Here is a 25902-nt window from a genome sequence, read left to right as displayed (position 1 = left end):
GTCTTTCCTTAGTGACAGGACTATGAGGGTCTTCTCACCATCGGCCGCAGGAGACCCGATTCCCATTACTTGCTTGGTGCCCCAGGGATCTTGTGTCTCACCAACACTCTATAATATCTTCACCAAGCCACTCTTTGACGATTTTGACAATCTGGGTATCACCTATACAAACTATGCAGACGATACCCAGATTCTTCTACCACTCACGGGGGATTACGAAGAAGATCTGGCTTTGGTGAATAGAGTCTATAGCATCGTTCAGACATGGATGGCTAACCATGGCCTGTGTCTGAACGATGACAAAACAGAGCTCATCATCCTGGGCACTGCAGCTCGCATCTCAAAACTCAACCGTAATTACTCAGCATTCATTACTGATGGCACCACCATTAAGGTCGCCAGAGAAGTAAGAACCCTAGGATTTTACCTCGACTCAACCCTATCCTTCACAAAACAGGTAAATTCATTGGCTTCATCTATGGCCTATACTTGTAAACTAATAAGAGCAGGGAAACAATTCCTGTCAGTTGACTGCTGCTTAATCCTTTCCAGAGCACTCATCCCATCAAAACTTGATTATTGTAATGCTCTCTACATAGGGACAAACAAACTATCAACAGAATTCGAGTACTACAAAATAATGCTCTCAGGGCTGCCCTAAGCATCCCTAGAAGTGCACACATCTCCGAAATAAGAAGGAAACATAAATGGCTGTTAGGGAGAATTCTCTGTAAGGCTAATTTCCCAAACCTAGTGAGTCCCCCAGCAACTTTGCTGGATTTTTGGGGTTTATTTTCTCTCCTGCTAAGAGTGAGATTCTTTTGCTCCCACTCTTATACATGATTTGAGGTGTTCCTTTCACTTTCCACGTGTTTTATGGGCTATGGGGTCTTTTACTCCATAGGGTCTCGTGTTTTTTTTATGTGGGTTACACAGCACCCTCCGTGCCGTAACCCAGGGGTGTCGTAGCGACCCCCCAACATAGACTCCATACCCTGGGACTGACTACTGTCTCCCAGGGCATGCAAAGTCACCATTGGCTTTGCTAGTCCCAAATTATGAACAGAAACCAGTACAAACCATCATATTGTGGACATACTGGTCGGGGCAATTCGATTGCCCCGGGGTCTGTTGTTCGAGGGGGCACGTCTCTGTCCCCCCTGATCGAGTTTTGGCTGGTGGCAGTGGATACTACTTTTTATATTTTGACCGCAAATATCTCTCTATGGGATTTTCCCATTGTTCGAGGCTACCAACTTTAATTATTTAATTCCTGTAGCCTCGAACATACCGCCGGTTTATTTAATATTAATTCACCGGTTGGTATTTTCTGCCAGAACTCGATTCTAAAATGGCGTTTGTGTTCTCTTCTGTGACTCCAACCCAAGTCGAGCCCTTTGTTCCACTTTTTGGCGGGCTTCTCCACAGAAGCCTCCAAAAGTGGTGCCACTCTGTCTGGGTACCACAGGGCGTGTGGGAGGGGGTTTAGGCACCCTGGACTGAGTTACCTTGGTAACTCAAGTCGCACTCTTGTGTGATTGGCCCAAGTGGTGAGCCGGCCGGCTCACCACTTAACATGTTTGATTGACAGCTAGGCTGAATGAATGGGGGTTTGCTGCATAAAAGCAGGGCTTTGGGGACTGGAACTTGACAGGACGCCACAGGACCTAAGAATCTGAGGAGGGAGAAGCTGAGCCGACCTGCAACGACGACACCACCGGTGGAGCCCTGCTGAACGGTCTCACTACTTTTCCCGACGATAGAGGAGATCTCCAGTCCGGAGAGTCTTCTTCTTTTGACTGGTGGGGATAACCAGTTTTGCCTTCTTTTCACCTTCCTGGAGCATCTAGTGGCCGCCTAGCCCTTGACAAACACCCCGGCAACCGGAATACTACGGTTTACCACTACCGTGAATAGAAGGGTAGTACCTTTTAACCGGAGGACTCCGCGGCTGGTTTCTTCCCTGGCAGTGCAACGACATTCATCTTTCCTCCACGGCGAGACCTCTTCTTCCTCTAGACGAAACACCGACTTGCACCTGCTGCCAGGAACAACTGCCTCCGCTGGAGCTCCCTTCCCACTTAAGGTACTGTGTCCCGCCTGGCTTCCCTTGCGACAGATCGTTCGGGGTGACAGTAAAGCCTCGACTTTCTAACCTGGGCTAGCCTGGGACAATCTAGCTAACTTTTCCTGACTTGAATTTCATCCTTTTTGTGCGAACTATCTACAAGACTCTTTGGGCATAACCCCACTGTGTGAACCTGGACCCCTTCTGCTTGCTCTCTCCAAGAGTGGGCCTGGCAATTGACTTCCTTGCTCTCCAGTAGAACTCTGCCTATCCTGCCTTACTGTGGGTCTTTGAGAAAGTATTGAAACTTGTGTGCTTCTTTGTCTCATCTTATGTTAAGCGCTCACCTCTGTCTGAAAATAAGTGGGGTTTCTCACTAAGACTTGTCTAATAAGTGAATAGGGTTGTATATATATAGGATAGTGACTGTGTGTTGAATTTACTTACCTCGTTTTTGCTAGTGTAAACTACAAGTGTGTTTTTAAATAAATAATTATATACTTTTACACCAAAGCTCTGGTCAGTGTTTTTTTGTACTACTGTGTCTCTGTACCTATTGTGTATACTTTGCATACTGCCTAACTCTTCTTGAGGGAAGTCTGACTGCTCAGCCACAGCTACCAAGTGAATCTGTGTGGTACAGACTGCTACCAAGTGGTTTTACTGCCAAACACCTGTAGTCTTAAATCTTTTGCAGTGGTCCCTAAGGGAACTGCACAGGTTTCTGCCTAACAATGGCTCTCCACCCAAAAAAAAAAAAAATCAACCTCAAATCGGCTTCCCTCATCTACAAATGCCTAAATGACAAAGCCCCTCGCTACCTAACCGAACGATTCATTAAAAAAACTTAATCAGACCCCCAAGAACAGCCAACCCAAACTGTCTTCAAGTGCCAAGATTCAAACTGTCCACCATTGGAGGGTCCAGTTTCACAGTTAGGGCAGCAAAATTGTGGAACTCCCTGCCACACACACTCAGATCTGACCAAACGTTTACCAAATTCAGAAAGAGCATAATTAAATGGCTCATAGAGAAAGATATGTAACCTACTCTTCCCTGCCGCACTAACTTAGCCTTCCTGTCTACATGCAATATATTTTTGATTTCGTTTTGTTAAATATGTAAATATTTGTAAATTTACGACATGTTGTCCACACCCATATGCTACTATACTTGTTCTATGTTGATTACCTTCATCCTGTAACCTTGGGGTAACCGGTCTTTACCACTGCTCTCCTAATTCCTGTAACTAAGCTGCAAGTTCTCTTTTTTCTGCGCCCTGACACCTCTGGGTCCGGCACACACAACAAATAAACAAACAAACCTGGTCTTTGTGGCGGCGTTGGGGCACAGTTGCAGCACTCCCTGGAATTAGATCACCTTCTTCAGGTTTCGTCCCATGCGAATCAGCTGTGGGCGGCGACAATCGGTGGCACTGCTCCTGGTAAATGTGAATGATGAGCTCTCCGTCCTGCTGCTTCTGGCAGGGGCGCTTGTTAATGGAATCGAGTTCCTTGCCTGATTCCTGAGTATTAGTCCAGTCCTGCTATGACTAAGCTCCTCTTTCTGCTTTCTTGCAATGTCTCGATGTATTTTGCTCTTAACGTTGTTGTTTTCCCCTGAATACCGTTCCTCTCTGTTTTCTCCCAATAGTTGGAAATGCGGCCATACTGCGGCGGTGGAGGCGCGGAACGTGGTGAGCGGAAGATGGATGCGACTGCAATGTCGGCAGCAGGTGCGTGATGGCTTTTGTAAGGCGCAAGGTTAAATGGCAGCGCACCTTTAATGAATGTCTGTTATGTGCCTAACCTTGCCTTTTGCCTTTCTGTTGCAGATGCTCCGAGTTTGAATGATGCACATCGTGCCGCGGTGTCCAGATGATGCAGTCTGTGTTCCGAAATGCTAACAGGTGAGCCGCAGTGCCAGGAAGAAAATGACTGCGCTCCAAGATGTTTGCAGGTGAGCCGCAGAGCCAGAAGGAAGCGTTCAAGTGAGAGCAGAATCCGCCGGATGGCAAGTATGATTGTCGATGGCAGGATCTCTTCAGGTAAGTTGAATATCAGACGACGGTGAGCACTACGCTGCACAGAGGTGCTGAATAACGCGAAGCATCTGCTTTAAGGATCAGGGCAGCTTATATAGCTGAGATCGTGGGCACGCCCATTAGGGCCAGCTTTCCAGCCACACCCTGCCACTCCTCGAGAGTGAGCACATGCCAAGGCAATCCATTAGCAGCCACACCCAAGAATACACTGGGGGCTGCTTAATGGATGGAATGTTCAAGTTTAATGCATCTGAAGTGCTATATCCATAATAAAAGCTTCTTGGTGTTAAATGGATGTTCTTGTTTACTTTTGTTCATGAGTCTGGTGCCAAAGGCGCCAGGACAGTGTCCACCCAGGTCTCATGTGCATGCGACCCCTGCATGCCTGCGCCCCTGACTTCATAACCAGGACACCAGCTTCTTCCCCTCACTGTCCGGCGGGGAAGTGGAAGTTGATGCCTTCGCCCCAGCTGATTTCCTCTTGGACGCCGCAGAGACCACCGAGTCCGGGGACGGCTGCCCTCTGAGGCACACCGGGGCAGAGTCTGGAACCCGGTATTTCTTTGCCGGGGCTGGGATTGGTTTCTTCGGGAGGGACAGCCCTTCGTCCCAGATGTTGTCCAACAGTGGGACTGAGAGCACAGTCTTCCTCTTGGCCTCTCATCGCTGATAAAGGAATACCTCCTTCTTCTGCTCTTCGGGGCGTAGCTGAAAGAGCTCTGAGGCCCTGGCGATCATGGCGTGCCGACAGAATTTCGTCCGGAGGTGAAGTGAGATTTGTTACGTCGTCGCAGCCATCGTCCGTCCCCGCCGTCTCCGTCACGTCCCTCGACCGAGGGGATGGAGGTGAAGGCTGGAAGGGTGGGGGCGGATGGCCTCGCCTCCGCTTGGGTGGAGGGCTTCCCGACGGTCCAGGTGCCGCTGGATCGTCCCCCGTAGGCAAAGGCATCCTTGTCCTTATTTCTGAGCAGAGGATGTGCAGAGCTAGCAAAATATCCTCCGACCTGTCCATCGGTGGTTGCAGCGGTTGCGACGGGAGTGTCAGCATCGGCATAGTATCCTCCGGTTCCTCGTCGACCTGCCGTTCCTCGTCGGCTCCCCCCGTCGCTTTCCATGTCTGCCTCGTCAGGGTCCCTCCCGTAGGACCCGACTTCGACAAACTTCTTGTCAAGGACTGACTTGAGGCCCAACAGTTCGTCCTCGGAGGAGATATCTGAGTCCGGTAGGACTATCGCACCCCCCCTTTTCTTGGCCAGGGGCTTCATAGGGGTCTTTTCGATGGGTGGGAAAGACTATTCCCTCTGGGTCGGCAGGGAAACTCTTGGCTTGGAGGTTGTCTCCACTGGGGTCGCATCTGCGGTCTCCGCCAGGGGCACTACCACTCCCTCAATCGAAGCCTAGGCCAGGTGAATCTGGGCCTTCACGACCGTCGGCGTGTCTGAGGCCTTCACCGTGGGGGGAGGGTCACCGCCTCGCTCCTCCTTGGCTTTCTCCGTTGGAGCCGACCAAGGTTTCTCCCGAAGCTTACCCGCGTTGTCAGACTTCCTTTTCGTCCAGCCAGAGCGTTGGCTCGTGGTTGACGGCGTTGGCAATGCTGCGCCCGGCCTGGCAGCCGTGAAGCCCGTACCAACGGTTCTCCCAGTGCCTGCGGACTCGTGGTGCTTTGCCTTATGTTGGGCCCCCATCGCCGGAGCACCCTCAAAGGTCTTAGAAGACCGCTCAGACTTTTTCTTGGGTGAAGTACGTTGCCAGGGCTCACCTGCCGCCGGGTTCTTCGTCTCCAGCCAGTCAGGGAGTCGCTTGCGACAGTCCTTCATGGTACGGATGGACATGTCCTTACAGAACGCACAGGCCTCATCCACGTGCGACTTGTCGGATTGCAGGCAGTAGAGGCACTGGGAGTGCTCATCCTCCTTGAAGACGTTCTGTAGTCCACATCCTGGGCAGATCCTAAACAGGGGCGTCCCGTCTCCTTTGTCTTCGGCCATGTCCATGCGGGGTAGGCCTCAAAGATCTTCCAGAATCCTCCAAGAAGTGAAATTGGACGAAAATGCGCCCTTGAGGGGCGTAGAGATTTCCGAAACGGGTCCCCGTTAATCGGAAGATGAATCGGTGGAGCTTGAGGCTCAATTTAACCAAAGAAATAACAGTAAACTCATTGAAAAAACGCAATAAGCAGTAAAAGCTCAAGAGCTAAGCACGCGGACTCCCAACACATGAACGTGCTGTAAAAATCTAAAGATGGCTGCCAGAGGAGGGGCTTAGGTAGAGGGCAGTCATTGGCTGGGGGCAGTATGACCCAGAGACCAGTGATTGGTTATTAGTAGAAAGACAGTTCAGAAACGAAACAAACAGATTTTTTCTTTACCGAGGATTCCCAGCCTGACGGCGGGGAATATTCATGAGCATGTGAATCCATGCTAGACACCATGCTGGAGAAAGTTACATGTTCGATTGCACCTTTCTCTAGCAGGGTTAAGACTTCCTGTACAAGGAGCGGATCTGGAATTTTGCCAGAGTCATCTCCCAGTGGATGATCTTGAGGCCTGTTAGGGAGAATTCTCTTAAAAGGCTAATTTCCCTTACCTATATAGTCCCCCAGCAGCTTTGCTGGATTTGAGGGGTTTATTTTTTTCTCCTGCTAAGAGTGAGACCCTTTTTTCCCACTCTTAGACAGATTGCTAGTGTGTGTTTTAGGCTATCTTGTGTGCTTATGGTCTATGGGGTTTTTTCTCACCCTCATAGGAATCATCTTTTTAACATGTGTGGTACACAGCACCCTCCGTGCCGTATCACAGGGGTGTCGTAGCGACCCCCAAACATAGACTCCATACCCTTGGACTGACTACGGTCTCCCAGGGCATGTAAAGTTATCATTGACTTTACTGGTCAATAGTTATGAACAGAACCAGTACAACCCATCTTACTATGGAGGTACTGGGAAGGGTTAATAGTTGTTCCCTAGTGTTCATTTTCGAGGAGGCACCGTACAGTCCCTCTCTCAAAAGTTTCTGGCTGGTGGCAGTGGTTACTACTGTAAATATTCAACCGCAAATATTTTCCTATGGGATTTTCCCATTGTTCGAGGCTACCACTTTTACTGACAGCCTCTAACATACCGCTGGTTTATTTTAATATTAACTTTACTCCGGTAGGTTTTTATTGCCAGATCTTTAATAATATTTCTTTCTTGTGTCTTTCTCTATAATCCTAACCCAGGTCGGGGATCCTTTGTTCGTCCTTTTGGCGGGCTTCTGCACAGATGCCCTCCTCTCCGCGCCACTGAGTCTGGGGTAGACAGGATGTGTGGGAGGGGGAATAGGCACCCTGGACAGGGTTGCCTACGTAACCCAAGTCGCACTCTGCCCTGATAGGCTGGGGGGTTCTCCCGCCAGGAGAGCCACCCCACTGTGCAAGTGACAGCTAGGCTGTATGAATGGGGGTCTTGCTGCATAAAAGCAGGGTCCCGAGGACTGGAGGACAAGAAGTCGACACTGGCACTAAGAAACCGAAGAGGAGAGAAGCTGAAGACATCTGCAACGACTGAACCACCGATGAAGCTCTGCTGCAGATCCTCACCACTTTTCTCCAACAACTTGAGAAGATCTTCCTCTGCAAGAGTCTTCTTTCCTTGAGCTGGTGGGGCCAACCAGTTCGCCAATCGCCTTCCAAGACCTGCCTAGGTCGAATCATCAGTGCCCTGCACTCGGAGACCGGATAGCCAGGCACCCGTCCACCAGGACTGCGATTTAAAGGAGCGTACCTTTTATTTGTTTTGGCAGCACCACGGCTAGTTTCATCCTTGGGCAGTGCAGTAACTCGAACCTTCCTCCACGACGAGAGCCTCTCTTCCTCTGCTGGATCTCGCGAACTGCCAGGAACAACCTCCACCGCAGGAGCCTCTTCCACTTTTAAGGTACATTGTTCTGCCAGGCCTCCCGTTTCGTTGGGTATCGCTAAAGGTGTTGTAAATCCTTTGCTTAACTACTGGGTTGGCCGCCCCTATCATCTAACATTGGCTTTCACCTTCTGCAACCGCCTTTTCGAATCGTTAAACAAAGACTTGACTGCAGCTACTAGAACATTTTGCACCTGGGCACTTTGCCTCGTACCATTGACACTGGCACAGGGCTATTGACTCTGGCTAAATCTGTTACAACTGCCTTCTCTAGATTGCTTCCCACCTAGAAACGTGCCGGTGCACCCAACTCTTATAACCACCTTTTTCTTCCCTCTTTTTAAACTTGTGAAGTGCCATTTTGCTCGGTTTTCACCTTGGTATTGAATATGCTAAAGTACTGCCTTGCCTAACTTGTTCACAATTTACTTGGGAAGTGTTGCTGGTGTGTTAAAGAGTCTAACCCTGTATAACTTGCCCTTTCCCTCCCTTTTGAGAAATTGTTAGAGTGCCATTTCTGCTTGGTTTTTCACTGTGCCGTTTTGCTCAGTTTTCACTCTTGCTCAAACTTGTCTACAATTTAAATGGGGAGTTGTGTATACTTATCACGACTGTTTTAACTTACTTTAAGAATAGTGATTTGTGTGTGAACATCAGAGTGTGTAAAATAAATATATATTCTTTTTGATACAAAGCTTTGGTCAGAGTTTCCTAGTTCCATAGTAAACCTAAGGGACGTGTTGTTAGGGTGTGTAAGAAGCTATTTCTATGTACTTGTGCTTTCCCTCCCTTGTGAGAAATTGCTAGAGCATCCCTTGTGTGTGGTTTCAACTGTGCCGTTTTGCTCAGTTTTCACTCTGGTCTACAATTTAACTAGGCAGTGTGTATATTTTTTCTTTGACTTATTTTAACTTGCTTGATGACTGTGATAAATGTGTTTTACTCGAAGTGTATAAAATAAATATATATCTCCTTTTCTAATACAAAGCTTTGGTCAGTGTTTCATAGTACAGTAATCCTACTGTGTAAACCCTGGATACTGCTCATCTCCCTCTTGAGATAAGTCTGACTGCTTAGTCACAGCTACTAACTAAATCTTTGTGGTACCGACTGATACCAAAGGGGATTTATTGCATATACCTGTAGTCTTAATCTTCTGTAGTGCTCCCTAAGGGAACTGCACAGGATTCTGCCTAACAAGGCCTTTTCTTTTTTTTTTCAACACTTCTTTTTATTGTTTTTTTAAGACATACAGCTACCAACATGAGGTTGGATAGTAGCGTTACATTTGAATCTTTGTTTCTGTAACATGAATAAACAACAAAATCAGAACCAAACAGTTTCGCTGAGAGCGCAAAGAAAAGGAAAAGGTGGGAGTGGGGAGACACAGGGGAACATCGATTTTCACAATAAGCCGGTTCGGGAGTCCGCTTCCTGCAGTTGCATATTGGGGTGGGTGAGGCTTTCATTGGCCCAAGTCCGCGAGGCAGGCTAGGGGTTTAAGGTTTGGCTGACGTTTGGCTCAGGCTTGGCCTCGGGAGTTCCTTTGTCTCTTTTCTTCCGTCGGGTGCCGTTAGACAAATTTCTCCATCCAAAGCAGGGCTGGGGGTTGCCTTGCCACCCCTGGGAATTGCTGCATGTAGTCCAAAATGGGGGCCCAGATGTGGTGGAATTTGCTTCGGTTGTCAAAACGGATGGCTGCAATTTTCTCTGCTGCATTTGGCCCACCACATTGGAATTGACGGCCCTCTGGATTTTTCCATAGCCTGGCAATTGAAAATTTTGCTGCGGTTAGGAGGTGTGAAAAGAGTTGGCCTTCGCCTGTCGCCCCCAGCAGAACGATTCCTGGGTCCCATGGGATTTTAAGGCCTCCAGAACTGTGCGGTCTTGGGACAGGCCCATAGCAGATGGAATAGCATGCCTTTATCTAGGCATCATCTCCAGCAGTGCTCCGGGACAGTGGGGTTGCATTTGTTGAGGATCTCTGGTATTCAATACCATCTGTAGCACACCTTGAAGGCTCCTTCCTTGTTGGTTATGCATTTGGAGCTTTTGTGCATGCAGGACCAGATACGGCTCCATTCCGTAAAGTCGATCTCTCTGCTTATGTCCTTTTCCCATATTATCATATAGGGTTCTTTCTTGCTTGGGTCTGTTCTGTCGAGCAGCTTGTACAGGGTGGATACTGTTCCTTTAGGAGGGGTGGCAGTGAGTGTTCTCTCTAGGGCTGTTAGCTCTCCGCTTCTGTTTTTCTTTACTGTTTCGCTTGATAGCCAGTGCCTGGGCTGAGCGTACCTGAACCTTTCCGTTTCTGGGACCTGGAATTTGGCTTTGCAGGCTTCGAAGTTCAACGTGTCACCATTTTCGAAGAAGTCTGCAATGACGTTCAGCCCTCCCTCCTTCCAATTACCGAAACTGTTCGGGGTGATGGCAGGGGATAAGTCTGGGCTGTCCCAAATGGGGGTGAGCGGGCCAGTCGTGCTTCTGCAGTGCCATTGGCGGGCTGCTTTCTTCCAGCACGCCACTGTGTTTCTTGTAGCCATTAGGGGTCCCTCATTGGCGGGGTAGCCGGGGCTTCTTATGTGTGTTAGGCATTCTATTGGTGTCTGGCACCATTTGTCTTCCAGTGTCAGCCAGCGGGTGTCGCCTAGTTTCCATGCGAAGGCCTGTTAGAGCTGAGCCGCAAGGCAGTATCTGCTGGCGTCTTGGACACCTAGGCCGCCCATCGCGGAGCCCCGGAGCATAATGCGCCTCGGTATTCGCAATCTCTTACCTTTCCAGACGTATTTTAGAATGTCTGTCTAGAATGCAGCTTTTGGATCACTTTCTTTTGGATCGTTACTGGGAGGGCTGGGCAGTGGTAAAGCAGCCTTGGGACTAAGTTCATTTTAACAGCGGTAATCCTTCTGAACCATGAGATTTCTTCCTTTTGCCATATGGTCAGGTCTTTTTGGAGCTCCCTGAACAGTGGGTGGAAATTTGCTTTGTAGGTTCTTTCCGTTTTGTTTGGGATTTGGACCCCTAGGAAGGCGAGGTGCCGCTTTACCCATGGGATTGGGTGCTCAGCTTCCAGGGAAGCCTTGCGTTTTTCTGCACATTGATGGTCATTGCAGCTAATTTCGCGAAGTTTTCCTGGAATCCTGCTGCCTCTCTGAAAGCTTCTAATTCCTGCCTGATTGCTTGCATGGACTCTTCAGATTGGGTGGTTGTTAGTAGTACGTTGTTGGTGTACAGGGCAACTTTGTAGGACTCTCTTTTGAACATTTAGACCATAGACTCTCTTCGGGCCTCCGACCCCAAGGTGAGTGGTCCCCCTTCCAGAGCCCCATCCCAGCAGAGGAATCCACAAAAAGACCCCCAGTCTGCCCACCCGCACCCCCTCTCTCCCGCTTTCTGGTGCATTGAAATCCCGCCCCCAGCCCTTGACTGTACGATCCGATTGGCCCTTCCTTGAGCACATTAAGGTTCACCCCAGGGCAACCTCTGTCGGCAGCCCTCGGCGAAGGACCCCGAGGCAAAGGATGACTCCTATGGCTCTAAGCAGTATCTGCAGGTATCAGCAGGAGAAGCAAGAAGCCAACGATAAGTAAGTGTGGCAAGGGCGGGGACAGAAGCAATTACTTCACGCCATACTACCCTACCACTTAACTACCCGTTAAGCTTTTCTGTTGTAAAGTCGTCACACTGCATAAAAGCATTCATTCAGTAAATCTCCCAATAGCATATCTGTGACATAATTACATTTAGAAACTAAACCCATTGTAAAAATCTTCATACTCTGGTAGCATTGCATTTGTAAGTCCCCCTTTGCACCATGTCTGTGGTATAGTTGCTATTTGAAAGCGGGAATGCGTCATAGACTTTGGAAGTGTGCCTAATATCCACTCTGTGCAAAGTTGAATTTGGTTTCCTACTATCCTATGCAAAGCTGAATTTAGAAGTGTACCTAATATCATCTCTAAGTAAAACTGAAACTAGAAGTGTACTCTAATATCCTCTCTGTGCAAAGCTGAATTTAGAAGTGTACCTAATATCATCTCTAAATAAAACTGAAACTAGAAGTGTACTCTAATATCCTTTCTGTGCAAAGTTGAATTTAGAAGTGTACCTAAAATCTCATCTGTGCATAGTTGAATTTAGAAATGTGCCCAATAGCGTGCCCTGGTTGAATTTAGAAGTGTGCCTAATATCCCATCTGTGCATAGTTGAATTTAGAAGTGTGCCCAGTAGCGTGCCCTGGTTGAATTTAGAAGTGTGCCTAATATCCTCTCTGTGAAAGTTGAATTTCGAAGCGTACCTAATATCCCATCTGTGCATAGTTGAATTTAGAAGTGTGCCCAATAGCGTGCCCTGGTTGAATTTAGAAGTGTGCCTAATATCCTCTCTGTGAAAGTTGAATTTAGAAGCGTACCTAATATCCCATCTGTGCATAGTTGAATGTAGAAGTGTGCCCAATAACATGTCCTGGTTGAATTTAGAAGTGTACCTAAAATCTCATCTGTGGATAGTTGAATTTAGAAGTGTGCCCAATAGCGTGCCCTGGTTGAATTTAGAAGTGTGCCTAATATCTCATCTGTGCATAGTTGAATTTAGAAGTGTGCCCAGTAGCGTGCCCTGGTTGAATTTAGAAGTGTGCCTAATATCCTCTCTGTGAAAGTTGAATTTCGAAGCGTACCTAATATCCCATCTGTGCATAGTTGAATGTAGAAGGGTGCCCAATAACATGTCCTGGTTGAATTTAGAAGTGTGCCTAATATCCCACCTGTGCATAGTTGAATTTAGAAGTGTGCCCAATAGCCTGCCCTGGTTGAATTTAGAAGTCTGTCTAATATCCTCTCTGTGCAAAGTTGAATTTAGAAGTGTGCCCAATAGCGTGCCCTGGTTGAATTTAGAAGTGTGCCTAATATCCCATCTGTGCACAGTTCAATTTAAAAGTGTGCCCAATAGCGTGCCCTGGTTGAATTTAGAAGTGTGCCTAATAGCCTCTATGTGCAAGACCTGAATTTAGAAGTGTGCCTAATATCTTCTCTGTGTAAAGTTGAATTTAGAACTGTGGATAATAGCCTCTCTGTGCAAAGTTGAAGTTAGAAGTGTGAGTTTAGAACTGTGCCTAATAGCCTCTCTGTGCATGTTAGGCAAAACCTGTGCAGTTCCCTTAGGGACCACTGGAAAAAGCTTAGGACTACAGGTGTTGGCAGTAAACCCAATTGGTAGCAGTCTGTACCACCCACATTTACCTGGTAGCTGTGGCTGAGCAGTCAGACTTCTCTCAAGAAGAGTTAGACAGTATATAGAGTATACAAAATAGGTACAAAGATACAGTGACGCAAGCAAACACTGACCAGAGCTTTGGTATAAAGTATATAATTATTTATTTAAAAACACACTTGTAAAATACACTAACACTGATACGGCAAGCAAGTTCAAACACAGTCGCTATCAATATAAATAAATCCCTGATTACTTATTGAACAAGTCTTAGTTAAAACACCACTTATTTGCAGACAGAGGTGAGCGCTTAACCTAAAATGGCACTCCAATAAGTTAGTTAAAAAGGGAGGGAAAAGGCAGAATTAGGAAAGTACACAATACCAACACTTTTTAAAGAACCACAGCAAGTCAGGAAAGGCAGAGTCTACTGTAGAGCAAGAAAGTTCATAGGCCAGGCCCACTCTTGGAGAGAGCAAGGCGGAATGTGTCCAAGATCACACAGTTGAATTATACTTTGAAAGTCTTTGCAGATAGTTCAAAAAGAGTTGGATCAGTTCAGAGAAAGTTAGCTAACAGGTCCCAGGTCACCCCCGGATAGAGAGTCATGGATTTACGGGACACCTTGAACAGTCTGTTGCAAGGGAGACCAGGGGGGACACAGTACCTGAAATGGTGAGAAAGCTCCAGCGGGGGCAGTTGTTCCTGGCAGAGGGTGCAAGTCGGTGCTTTGTCCAGGGGAAGAGACGATCTCGACGTGGAGGAAAGCTGGAGGTCGTTGCACTGCCAGGGAAGAAACCAGCCGCAGAGTTTCCCGGTTAAAAGGTACTACCCTTTTATTCGCAGTAGTGGTGAAGCATGGCTATCCAGCCACCGGGGTGCTTGGCAAGGGCGATTCGACCACGAGACGATCCTGGAAGGCGAAAAGAGGGCGAACTGGTTATCCCCACCAGTTCAAAGGAAGAAGACTCTCCGGGATGAAGATCTTCTCTGTCGTCGGGAAGTGGTGAGGCGGTTCAGCAGGGCTCCACCAGTGGTGTCGTCGTTGCAGGTCAGCTCAGCTTCTCCCTCTTCGGATTCTTTGGTCCTGTGGCGACTTCTGAAGTTTCAGTCACCAAAGCCCTGCTTTTATGCAGAAAACCCCCATTCATCAGTCCTAGCTGTCACTCAAACATGCTAAGTGGCGAGCCGGGCGGCTCACCACTGGGCCAATCACACAAGAGTGCGACTTGAGTTGCCGAGGCAACTCAGTCCAGGGTGCCTAAACCCCCCCTCCCACACATCCTGTAGACCCAGACATAGTTGCACCACTTTTGGTGGCTTCTGTGCAGAAGCCCGCCAAAAGTGGAACAAAGGGCTCGGGGTGGAGTTACAGAGGCGAACACAAATGCCATTTTAAAACCGAGTCCTGCCAAAAAGACCCAACCGGGGAATAAATATTAAATAAATAACCCGGCGGTATCTTTAACATTGCACCAAAAAAGTGGTGCGTTTAAAATGAATGGGAAAATCCCATAGGAAATATTCCGGTGGAATATTTCGCGTGGTAACCACTGCCACCAGCCAGAAACTCGACGAGGGGGGACTGCACAGTGCCCCTCGAAAAACAGACCCAGGGGAAATCTAATTACCCCTACCAGTACTTCCACAATATGATGGTTTGTACTGGTTCTGTTCACAATTTAAGACTACTAAAGTCAATGGTGACTTTACATGCCCTGGGAGACAGTAGTGAGTCCCAGGGTATGGAGTCTATGTTTGGGGGTCACTATGACACCCCTGTGTTACTGCACCGATGGTGCTGTGTAACACAGTTACCAAAAACACATGAAACCCTATGGAGTAAAAGACCCCATAGCCCATAAAACACATTACAAAGTCAAAGGATATCTCAAATCATGTCTAAAAGTGGGAGAAAAGGGGGGCTCACCACTGGGCCAATCACACAAGAGTGCGACTTGAGTTGCCGAGGCAACTCAGTCCAGGGTGCCTAAACCCCCCTCCCACACATCCTGTAGACCCAGTCATAGTCTCACTCTTAGCAGGAGAAAAAAATGAAACCCTAAAAATCCAGCAAAGCTGCTGGGGGACTCACTAGGTTTGGGAAATTAGTCTATACAGAGAATTCTCCCTAAAAGTGCAAGACTTGAATTTAGAAGTGTGCCTAATATCTTCTCTGTGTAAAGTTGATTTTAGAATTGTGCCTGATAGCGTGCCCTGGTTGAACTGACTAGTGTCCCTAATAACCTCTCTGTGCAAAGTTAATTTTAGAATTGTGCCCAATAGCCTCTCTGTGTAAAGTTGAATTTAGAAGTGTGCCTAATAGCATAGTCTGTGCATATTTTAATTTAGAAGTGTGCCTAATAGCATGCCCTACTTGAATTTAGAAATGTGCCTAACATCCTCTCTGTGTAAAGCTGAATTTAGAAGTGTGCCTAATAGCCTCTCTGTGCAAGACTTGAACCTAGAAGTGTCCCTAATATCCTCTCTGTGCAACGTTTAATTTAGAAGCGTACCTAATAGCGTGCCCTAGTCCAACTGACTAGTATTCCCTAATAGCCTCTCTGTACAAAGCTCAATTTAGAAGTGTCCCTAATAGCGTGCCCTGGTTGAATTTAGAAGGGCGCCCAATAGGCCACGATGGTTGAATTTAGAACAGTGCCTAATTTCCGCTCTGTGTAAAGTTGAATTAAAAAGTGTACCTAGTAGCCTCTCTGGGCAACATTTGAAGTTTGAAGCGTGCCTAAATATCCCTTCTATACAAAGTTAGATCATCTCTGTATAATGTAGAATTTAGAAGTGTGCCTAATATCCTCTCTGTGCAAAGCTAAATTTAGAAATGGACCTAATAGTGCACCTTGCCCGAATTTAGAAGTGTGCCTTATAGCGTGCACTAGTTGAATTCAGAAGTGTCCCTAATACCCTTTCTGTGCAAACTGAACTTGGAAGTGTACCTAATATCCTCTCTGTGTACATAATATCCCTCTCTGTCCAAACTGTGCCCATTAGCGTTGAGTTATTAGTTGAATATAGAAGCATCCCTAATATCCTATCCGTACAAAACTCACATTTAGAAGTGAGCCTAATAGCGTCCCTGCTTGAATCTAAAAGTGTGCCTAATAGCGTGCCCCGATTGAATTTAGAACTACAATTAGAAAGTCCTCCTAAATTGCACTTAAAAGTCCACGTAAAAGCATACCTGTGGCGTTGCCAAACTCAATTTCTCCCTAATAGCTTACCTGTATTCCAGCATGCTAGAAGAAAGTCTACCCAACAGCGTAACTGTGCTATAGTTGCAACTAAATAGGCGCCAAACAGCATATCCTAAGGTGTAGCTACACTTCAAAACGACCTAATATCTGCAGCCTATTTACAATTGGTACACTAAAACCTAGAATAAGTGAATATCACCCTGCTTAGTGGAACCCAGAAACCAAGACTAATCTCACCCAGTGATATAGCCAAACTTATAAAGTGTAAGTTGCACCTGAAACTACACCTAATAGCACGTACTAACCATGAGTGCACCCAATCCACCAGGGTCTGCCGGAAACGACCACCGTCGACCGCCTCCACTCTCCGGTCAGCCTTGTCTCCCCTCCCCCCTTCCCAAATCATCCCACCCTCCTTCACATCCCCTACCCATCCCCTTTCCAAACACCAAGCCAGAGGGGCACGATGGCGAGCCAACCACCTTAAGACCACTGCTCCCCCGAACCCCACCACAAACCAGCCTATGTTGATCATGCCCGCTCCCCTCACTATCATACCGGGCACACCCTGCCCCACAATCACGCACCCCCGCTTTTCCCACTAACCCCCACCATCATCCCCCCGACCACACCCCTTCCCCTCCCTACCGCACAACTAGCCGGAGCCCTAGCAAGAACAGAAGCCTCATCCCTCTCCCCCTCTGATCCCCTACCCGCTCGCACACACCAATCGCAACAAAGACACTAAAGAGGAAACGTACCTGGTCCCCCTCAATCTCTTAGCACTCATCACCTCCCCTGTCTCGACCCACCAACTCATTCCCCCAATCACCACCATCCCCCATTGCTTCATCCTTCCCGAAACCCTGCTCCCTCGATTTCTCACTGACCGCAACTGAAACTCCTAACCGCCCACACCCCACCTTCAAATCCCCGTGCCAAACCCAATCACCCTAACACACGCATCCATCCACTAACAACTTAAACACACCAACTTTTCTGCTCGCCCACTTTTTCCATCGATCATCAACCACCCCACCCCTCTCCCACTCCAGTTTCCACCCTCTCCACCCCACCCCCCTCCGCTCCAGCTCCAACACCAACCTCACCCACCGAAGTGAATTGCATCCTATTGAATGCCCGATCCGTAGCAAAAAACAGATGCATCTTTGACCTCCTCGCCTCTGACAAACCCCGACCTGGTTTTCATCACCGAAACTTGGTTCTCTGATGACTTCGCCCCAATCGCCAATGAAGCCTCCCCCTCCACTCCCCAAACTACACCCTTATCCCACTGAACCGTCCCTCTAGAGGAGGGGGAATAGCATTCGTCTTCAAGTTTCACTTCCACACCTCAATCATTGACAATCAACCTTCCATTCCTTCCTGCGAATCACTCCTCGTTAGACTATCCCTCTCCCCGTCGTTCTCTAATCTACAGACCGCCTGGCTACGATAGATAATTCTCAAACAACGTCTGCAACTCTATTACCACCCTTCAACTAAACCATCCCAACCTCACCCTTCTTGGAGACTTCAACATATTGCTCGACATCCCCACCAACCCTATGACACACTCTCTGGTTGACGGTCCAGACGTGATTAACCTCCAACCCCACATAAACGGACCGACTCACTATAAAGGACACACTCTTGATGCCATCTTTAGCTCCCACAACCGGATACATCTAAACCCCCCCCACCCCTATCATCTGGTCCGATCATTTCATTGTTTCTTTCGCCATTCGCTCACCCGGCCCGCTTCCCGTACTCGAACCTGAACCCCCGAATCTACGCAAATGCTGGAAAAAACTAATAATCGTTCCTGACCTAGCCGACACACTCCTGCAGTCTCCTCCACCTACCTGCCAACTCAATAAACAACTAACCCCTGATGCCTTTGACTCATGGCTCAACACCTCACTAATGCGGCTCACATCCTCTTGCAAACCATCAGCCTGCCGTGGCCTGTTCCATAGATGGTTCACACCTGATTTGAAGACCAATAAACAACTATATAAATACCTAGAACGCAAATGGCAGAAAGACAAAACCCAAGAAAGCAGAACCACCTTGGCCCGACACCTTCATCAGTACAGGGCTGAAATCCAGAACGCAAAAAAAGCCCACTACAACTCCCGAATCCTAAACTGCAAAACCCCCAGCAAAGAACTTCACAAAATCATCACCGAATTCACCAAATCGGCATGCACTACCACCGTCCCGACCCCATCACAATCACTGTGCAACTCACTCTCTCTCCACTTTTGCGCCACGGCTCTCGAAAGAACAAATGCGCTAACCACCAAACTGGCTCTCTTACATCCACCAGGCAACCCTCCCTCCCCCCATACTGGCCAACCCACCGCCTTCGACCACTGCGCAACCAACGTTTGACACCTTTAGTCCAATATCACCCGACCAATTTCTCAAACTTCTCATTGCCCGCAAACCATCTGGCTCTCCGCTAGACCCTTGCCCGCCCACAACCCTCAAAGACATTTTCGCTTCTACCTGCGCAGGAGAACACGCAAGATCCATCATAAATGACTACCTTTCCTCAGGTATTTTATCCCGACGCATTCAAAACGGTTCATGTCAAACCTCTAAAAAAATCCTTCCCTCGACCCTCTCGAGCCCAAAAACTACCGACCCATCTCAAACACCAGGTTCCTTGCCAAACTCATTGACCGAACTGCCTACTCCCAACTAAATGCTTTTGTCGAAGCCAACAATATCCTAGACCCCGCACAATCAGGTTTCAGAGCTCGACACGGAACTGAAACCACCCTAACCTCAATCTGGGATGACCTTAAAATCACAGCAGACTCCGCGGGATGCGCAGCATTAATCCTACTTGACCTATCCGCCGCAATCAATCACTCAATCCTCTTTGACTGCTTCCACTTCCTAGGAATTCGTGGCACCACTCTCAAATGGATAGGTTCATTCCTCAAAGATAGGTACCAAATAATGATACTCTCCACCTATTCCTCCCAAGCCCGACCATTTGACAAAGTAGTCCCTCAAGGAGCATGCCTATCTGTCCTCCTGTTCAATCTCTACTTGATCACCCTCCCACTAATAATTTGTTCACACAACATCCTGTGTTACAACTACGCTGATGATACTCAATTAATTCTAAAACTCTTGAACTCAAAACCCAACCACCGACCTGACCTCGCCTCCTGCCTCCTCGACATAGAGCTCTGGATGACCCAAAGCCACCTCTTGTTAAACCCCTCCAAAACTGAAATCATGGTATGTGGCAACTCCGAACTTCTTCCACACCAACTTCCTTGGCCATCTGCCATGGACAACTCACTGACTCCCTCTAACTCAGTAAAAAACCTTGGATGCACCCTTGACTCTGACCGAACACTCTCGCTCCAAGTCAACAACGTCTCAAAGTCCTGCCACTACTACCTTAAAACTCTTAGGCGCATCTTTCCATATCGCTCCTTTCCCAACAGGCTCTCCGCGGTCCAAGCAATTGTTATATCAAGACTGGACTACGCTAACCCCCTCTACCTCGGACTCCACGCTTACCAACTGAATAAACTTCAAAGAGCACAAAACGCTGCAGCCAAACTGCTACTAGCGCTCGGCCCGAGAGACCACATCTCCCCAGCCCTTAAAACTCTGCACTGGCTTCTAGTGGCCCAAAGGGGTGACTTTCAAAACCTTATGCATTTCTCACCGAGCATTGCATAAAACCGGACCTCAATATCTTCAAGACAAGCTAAAACCCTAACACCCTCCACGTACTCTAAGATCAAGCTCAGCTGGCCTCCTAGTCATACCTAAAACAAACTCAGTCAGGTTAGGAGGATCATCATTCTCAGCCTTGGCACCCACGCTGTGGAACACACTCGCACCCCAAATCCGCCTAACTGAAGATCTAATGTCTTTCCGCAAACTACTGAAAACTTGTCTCTTCTCCTAAAACCAACCCGTACGCAAACTAACCCAAACTGATTAACAGCATCTCAATGACACCAACCCAACAAACTACTAGATCTTGAATAACAATAAGACAAATAACAATGGGGCAGAGTTGGAGTAGCGCACAGTAGTGATTCAGATCAAGCTACGTTGCATTTGCTTGGTCTCCCCAACCTTCCTGAAATTAATTTCTGCGTTCTGCAGACATGGCACTGTAGGTATGATATTGGCATACAAATTCCACTTGGATGGGGCAGCCCGTCCCTAGTTGCTTCATCCTTGGAACACTGAGGAAGGGGTCAATAGGACCTGATTGGGAGTACAGTCCACTTCAAAGTCCCCTGCCAGAGAGATGAAGACAGGTTGAGACAAATAACAATACAACATAAAGATCCATGCGGGACAACTAATAGCCGCTAATGTAAACTAAAAGGACAAACAGAATATAACGAGCAAAGTAGATCAAAGCAGTGAAACGGATAAAAATAATAAATCGTACGAAAACAGTAATGAGGTTTAAATTAATGAAATGGATGATATGAGTGCAATGGACAAAATGAACAAAATGGGCGAAAAGAATAAAGAGAAGAGGATGGAAAGATGAATACAAGAGACTAATGAGTACACAGACAGTTGACACTGACGGTATGAGTGCATGGCATAAATAGAAAGTACAGAATAGACGAGTCATGTACATGATGTTAGGCAGAATCCTGTGCAGTGCCCTTAGGGACCACTACACACAGTTAAGACCACAGGTGGCAATACAAGTTTTACCTTTGGTACAAGCCTTTACTACTATGTTATAGTGGTAGCAGTAGCGGAGAAGCCAGGTTATCTCAAGAGTATATGAGCAGTAGCAGAGATTACACAAAGGGACACAATTACTGTGGCTCAAGCAAACCCTGACTCAAGGTTACAGGTAAAAAATTATAAGTACATTTATTTTTAAACCATTTGTTAATAACACAACACTTCTATTAAATTTAAAACCACACGTTAAATACACTATAACTGACCAATTCACTTTGTACGGTATGAATCAAGGTAAGTACCCTGTGTTTGAGAGAACCGGTGTTAAGAAACAATACATGTTACTGTGAATACGATTGCGATCATTTTTTGACAGTTGGGTCTACTAAATAAAACACGTATCCGCTGCAAGAAATGCTACCGGGGCAAAAACACACTTAGCACCCGAGATACCCAGAGAGAGTTGGGGGGGCAAAAATCATAGGCAATATGTTAGGTAGGCAGACAGAATCAAAGAAAACTCAGACAGAAACACAAGAGTCAAGGGGCCGGAGCCATTGTCAAGTGGATACGGTTCCTGTGTCGAGGATCACATGTCAGATATTTCGCGATTCAAAGTTGCTAAAAGTACTTATATTGTCAAATGTTTGGAAGAAAAAGTTATAAGAAGGAGGGAAAAACAAGGGCAAGCCTTATAAGCGAGAAGAACAAGTTACTTTCTTACCTGGTAACGTTCTTTCGATGGGATGGTCCGACAACGTATTCCATATCTATGACAGGTAATGTCCACAGCTGTGCTGCTTCGGAAAATCTTTGGAGTCTGCGTCCTGCGTCGATGACGTCGATGCGCCGTCCCCGAGGACCTCTTCCGACGGCCGACGTCACCCGATGTGATAAGTAGGACGCACGACGCCCATAGCCTCAGTTATAGTTTTTTCCCAGAACGTGTGCCACCAGTTTTCTACCAGTCAGACACAAAAGGCCTTGCGGAACGCAAGCTGCAATCACAAAAGAAATTATGCAGCGGGGAAGGCAGGGAGGGAGCGATATGGAATACGTCGTCGGACCATCCCATCGAAAGAACGTTACCAAGTAAGAAAGTAACTTGTTCTTCGAGGGGATAGGGTCCTCCGACGTATTCCATATCTATGACAGACTCCCAAAGCAGTACCAAGCAAGGAGGTGGGAAAGAATTTAGAATACAAATTTAGCATGCCCAATCAAATAGCGGAATAGAGAACTGCCTTGCCAAAGGCCAGATCTTGCCACCTGATGGAATCGAGTGAATAGTGACGTACAAAAGTATGTACTGAAGCCCAGGCGGCTGCATCACAGATGTGACGAATAGGAACTCCCCTCTGCAGAGCAGTAGGCGCAGCCACTCATCTTGTAGAATGGGCCCGCAAGCCAGCCGGAGGGTCCTTACCTGCCAAGCGGTAACACTCGGAATAGCTAAAATAATCCAACAAGACAAAGTCTGTTTCGTCACAGCTTGTCCCAAACGCTTTCCAGCGTAACCAATGAAAAGTTGATCGTCCACTCTGACCCGGAATATGCGCGAGATATAAAAGCTCAACGCTCTCCTAGGATGAAGCCTATGGAGCCTCTCCTCTTCCTTAGCAGGATGTGGAGGAGGATAGAACGCCGGAAGGACAACCTTCTGGCTCAAATGAAATTCCGAAACCACCTTCGGAAGAAAAGAAGGACGAACTATAAGGACAACCCTGTCCTTATGAAATACAGTGAAGGGTGGCTTAACTGAAAGTGCCTGTAACTCACTCACTCTGCGAGCGGAAGTAACCGCAACTAAAAATACAGTTTTCAGAGTTAACTGCCTCAAAGGGCAAGAATGTAAAGGCTCAAACGAGCACCCATAAGGAACTTAAGAACAAGGTTCAAATCCCAACCTGGCACCAAAAAAGGTGACGGAGGGAACACATTAGTGAGCCCTTTCAAAAACTGCAAAATTAAAGGAATCTTAAAATAGGAACACTCTTCAGACAAACGCTTAAATATGGACAGCGCCGCCAGGTAAACCTTTAATGGTCCCCACTTGCAAGCCCCTGTGGGCCAAAGAAAGCAAAAGAGAAAACCATAGGAATGTCGCATTCAAAAGGATCCACATTCTGAACTCTGCACCAGTCGCAGAATTTTCTCCAACGGCAACGGTACAGAGACTTAGTTGCTGGCCGCCTGGCCAAGAGCAACACCTCCATCACGTCTTCAGGGAGGTCCCAATCCTTATACCTCAACCTTTCAGAAGCCAAGCGTGAAGATTGAGGGATCGGACCTCTGGATGAAGAACCTGACCCCCCCTCCCGTGAGAGCACATCGTCTCGGTAGGGAGGACGACGTGGAGGGCAGATGGACAAGTCTAGAAGGTCCGGGTACCACGTCCTCCGGGCCCACGCCGGAGCAATGAGGATCATCCGGGAACCGAACCTCCGTAACCTCCGCAACACTTGCAGGATGACGGGGACTGGAGGAAACGCATACAGCAGTGGGAATGACCACTCCACCACGAACGCGTCTCCTAAGGCTCCTTTTGGAGGAAATTCCCACGAGCAAAACCTTTCGCACTTCCGGTTGACAATGGAGGTGAAGAGATCCACTTGAGGGGTCCCCCAAAGGGCGAAGATCTCCAGGAGAATCTCCTGAGCCAGCTCCCACTCGTGAGAGATCGTGCTCTGCCTGCTCAGAGCGTCCGTCGTCTCGTTGTCGTCTCTGGCCAGATGAACTGCCGCCAGATGAACTGCCGAGATCGAAACTTCCTGCTGGATGGCCCAGAACTCGAGCTGCATCGCCTCCCTGCACAGCGGAAGTGACCCTGCCCCCTCTTTTTGTTGAGGTAGTGCATGGCCACCGTGTTGTCCGTCAGAATCAGGACACTCTTCCCGCGCACAGTCGGCAGAAAAGGCTTCAGGGCTAGCCTGACGGCCCTCAGCTCCAACAGACTGATATGGAGTCTGGACTCCGACGGAGACCAACGACTGCTGACTGTCAGCTCGTTGGCATGAGCTCCCCATCCCGTGAGGGATGCGTCCGTCACTATCGTCACCTTCGGCCAGGGCAGCCAAAATGGGGCCCCCTTAACAGATTGCCCTCGACGGCCCACCACAGAAGGTCCCGGGCTACCGAGGGCGGCACCTGAACAGGGTCCAACAGCCTGCCGGAGGACTGAGACCACTGGAGCTTGAGTGCCCACTGCAAAGATCTCATCCGCAGACGAGCCTCTGGCACCAGAAGAATGCAGGATGCCATGAGGCCAAACAGTCTCAAGAACTCGGACGCTGGGAGAGTCTGGGCAAACTGAAACTTGTGCACCATCTGCTGAATGTGAAGAGCCCTCACCTGAGGAGGAAAACACTGCCCCAGGGACGTGTTGAGCACTGCTCCGATGTACTGGAGCCGCTGCGTTGGTGTCAAATGGGACTTCTTTAAATTGAGGGAGAAGCCCAGTTTGTGAAGGGAGTGGCAGGTGACGGACAGATGATCCAGGACTTGCTCGGGAGAGCTCCCCCTGATCAACCAATCGTCCAGGTACGGGTAGACGTGAATCCCCGCTTTCCTGAGATGCGCTGCCACCACCACCATGAGCTTGGTGAAAACCCTTGAGGCGGAGGTCAATCCGAACGGCAGGACCCGAAACTGAAAGTGCGAGTCGCCAACCGCGAACCTCAGGTACTTCTTGTGCTTGGGATGGATCGGCACATGGAAGTAAGCATCCTTGAGGTCGAGAGACACCAACCAGTCCTGAAGTTGAAGGACGTGAAGGACTTGAGAAAGAGTCACCATCTTGAACTTGTCCTTCCTGAGGAGTTTGTTCAAACCGCGCAAGTCCAAGATGGGTCTCAATCCCAAGTCTTTCTTTGAAATTAAAAAATAAGGGGAATACCATCACTTGTTCCTCTCCGCTACAGGCACCAGTTCTATGGCGCCTTTCTCCAGCAGGGCTTGAATTTCCTGCGCAAGGAGCGGATCCGGACTCTTCAAAGTGAGGTTCCCTGGTGGATTGTCGTGAGGCCTCTGCCAAAAAGGAAGACAGTAGCCGTGGGTTATGATCTCCAGAACCCACACATCCGAAGTAATGGCTTGCCACTCTACAAGATGCTGCGCCAGCCTTCCCCAACCGGCGAACCATGGGACCTGGCCTCAGGACTGAGTGGTAGCGGCTGCGGCGTTGCTTGAGGGCAAAGAGGCAACTGCCCAAGCGGCCGTGGCACCTCGAGTACCTTTGTTTCCACCTCTGGCACTCTTACGATGGCCTCTTTGACTGCCAGCTCCTCTCGCTTTACTGAGGACGAGTAATAGCGAAAGGAACCTCCCCTCCATTGCTGTCCCCTAGGACGAAAAGGCGGAGGTTGGCGAACTGCAGCGCCCAGCGACTTTGCTGCAGCTTTGGAGGTCTGCAACTTCTCAAGGCTCTCGTCAGCCTTGCTGCCAAAAAGGTGTTCACCGTCAAAGGGCATGTTGAGGAGCCGGGACTGCACATCAGGAGCGAACCCAGACTTCCTCAACCACGCAAACCTGCGCATTACGGTGTTCGCCGCCATGGACCGGCTGACACAATCCGCCAAGTCCAAACACGACTGAACGGCCTCACACATGGCATCCTTGCCATCCTGAACCATAGCAAGGAAACCATCCCATTCGTCCCCTTTGGGAATATGATCAGCCGCTAATGCAACAGTTCCACACAGTGTGTGTGAAACGAGACAAGGCACATATGGAGTTGGCCGCCTGGAGCGCCATACCCCCAGAAGAAAACACTTTT

At 48.3% G+C, this 25902-nt stretch overlaps 1 protein-coding gene across 1 annotated transcript in view; it reads right to left on the bottom strand.

Moving 5' to 3' along the window:
- The window catches only part of PGM2L1 (phosphoglucomutase 2 like 1), a 1482539-nt gene that overhangs the window by 246946 nt on the left and 1209691 nt on the right, over positions 1-25902 (bottom strand). The window lies entirely within an intron of this gene.

Source organism: Ambystoma mexicanum, chromosome 7q (genome assembly GCF_040938575.1).
Source record: "Ambystoma mexicanum isolate Mex_15411 chromosome 7q, UKY_AmexF1_1, whole genome shotgun sequence".
NCBI lineage: Eukaryota > Metazoa > Chordata > Amphibia > Caudata > Ambystomatidae > Ambystoma > Ambystoma mexicanum.
Note: the sequence above shows the minus strand (reverse complement) of the source record. Positions and strands in the feature narration are given on the sequence as shown.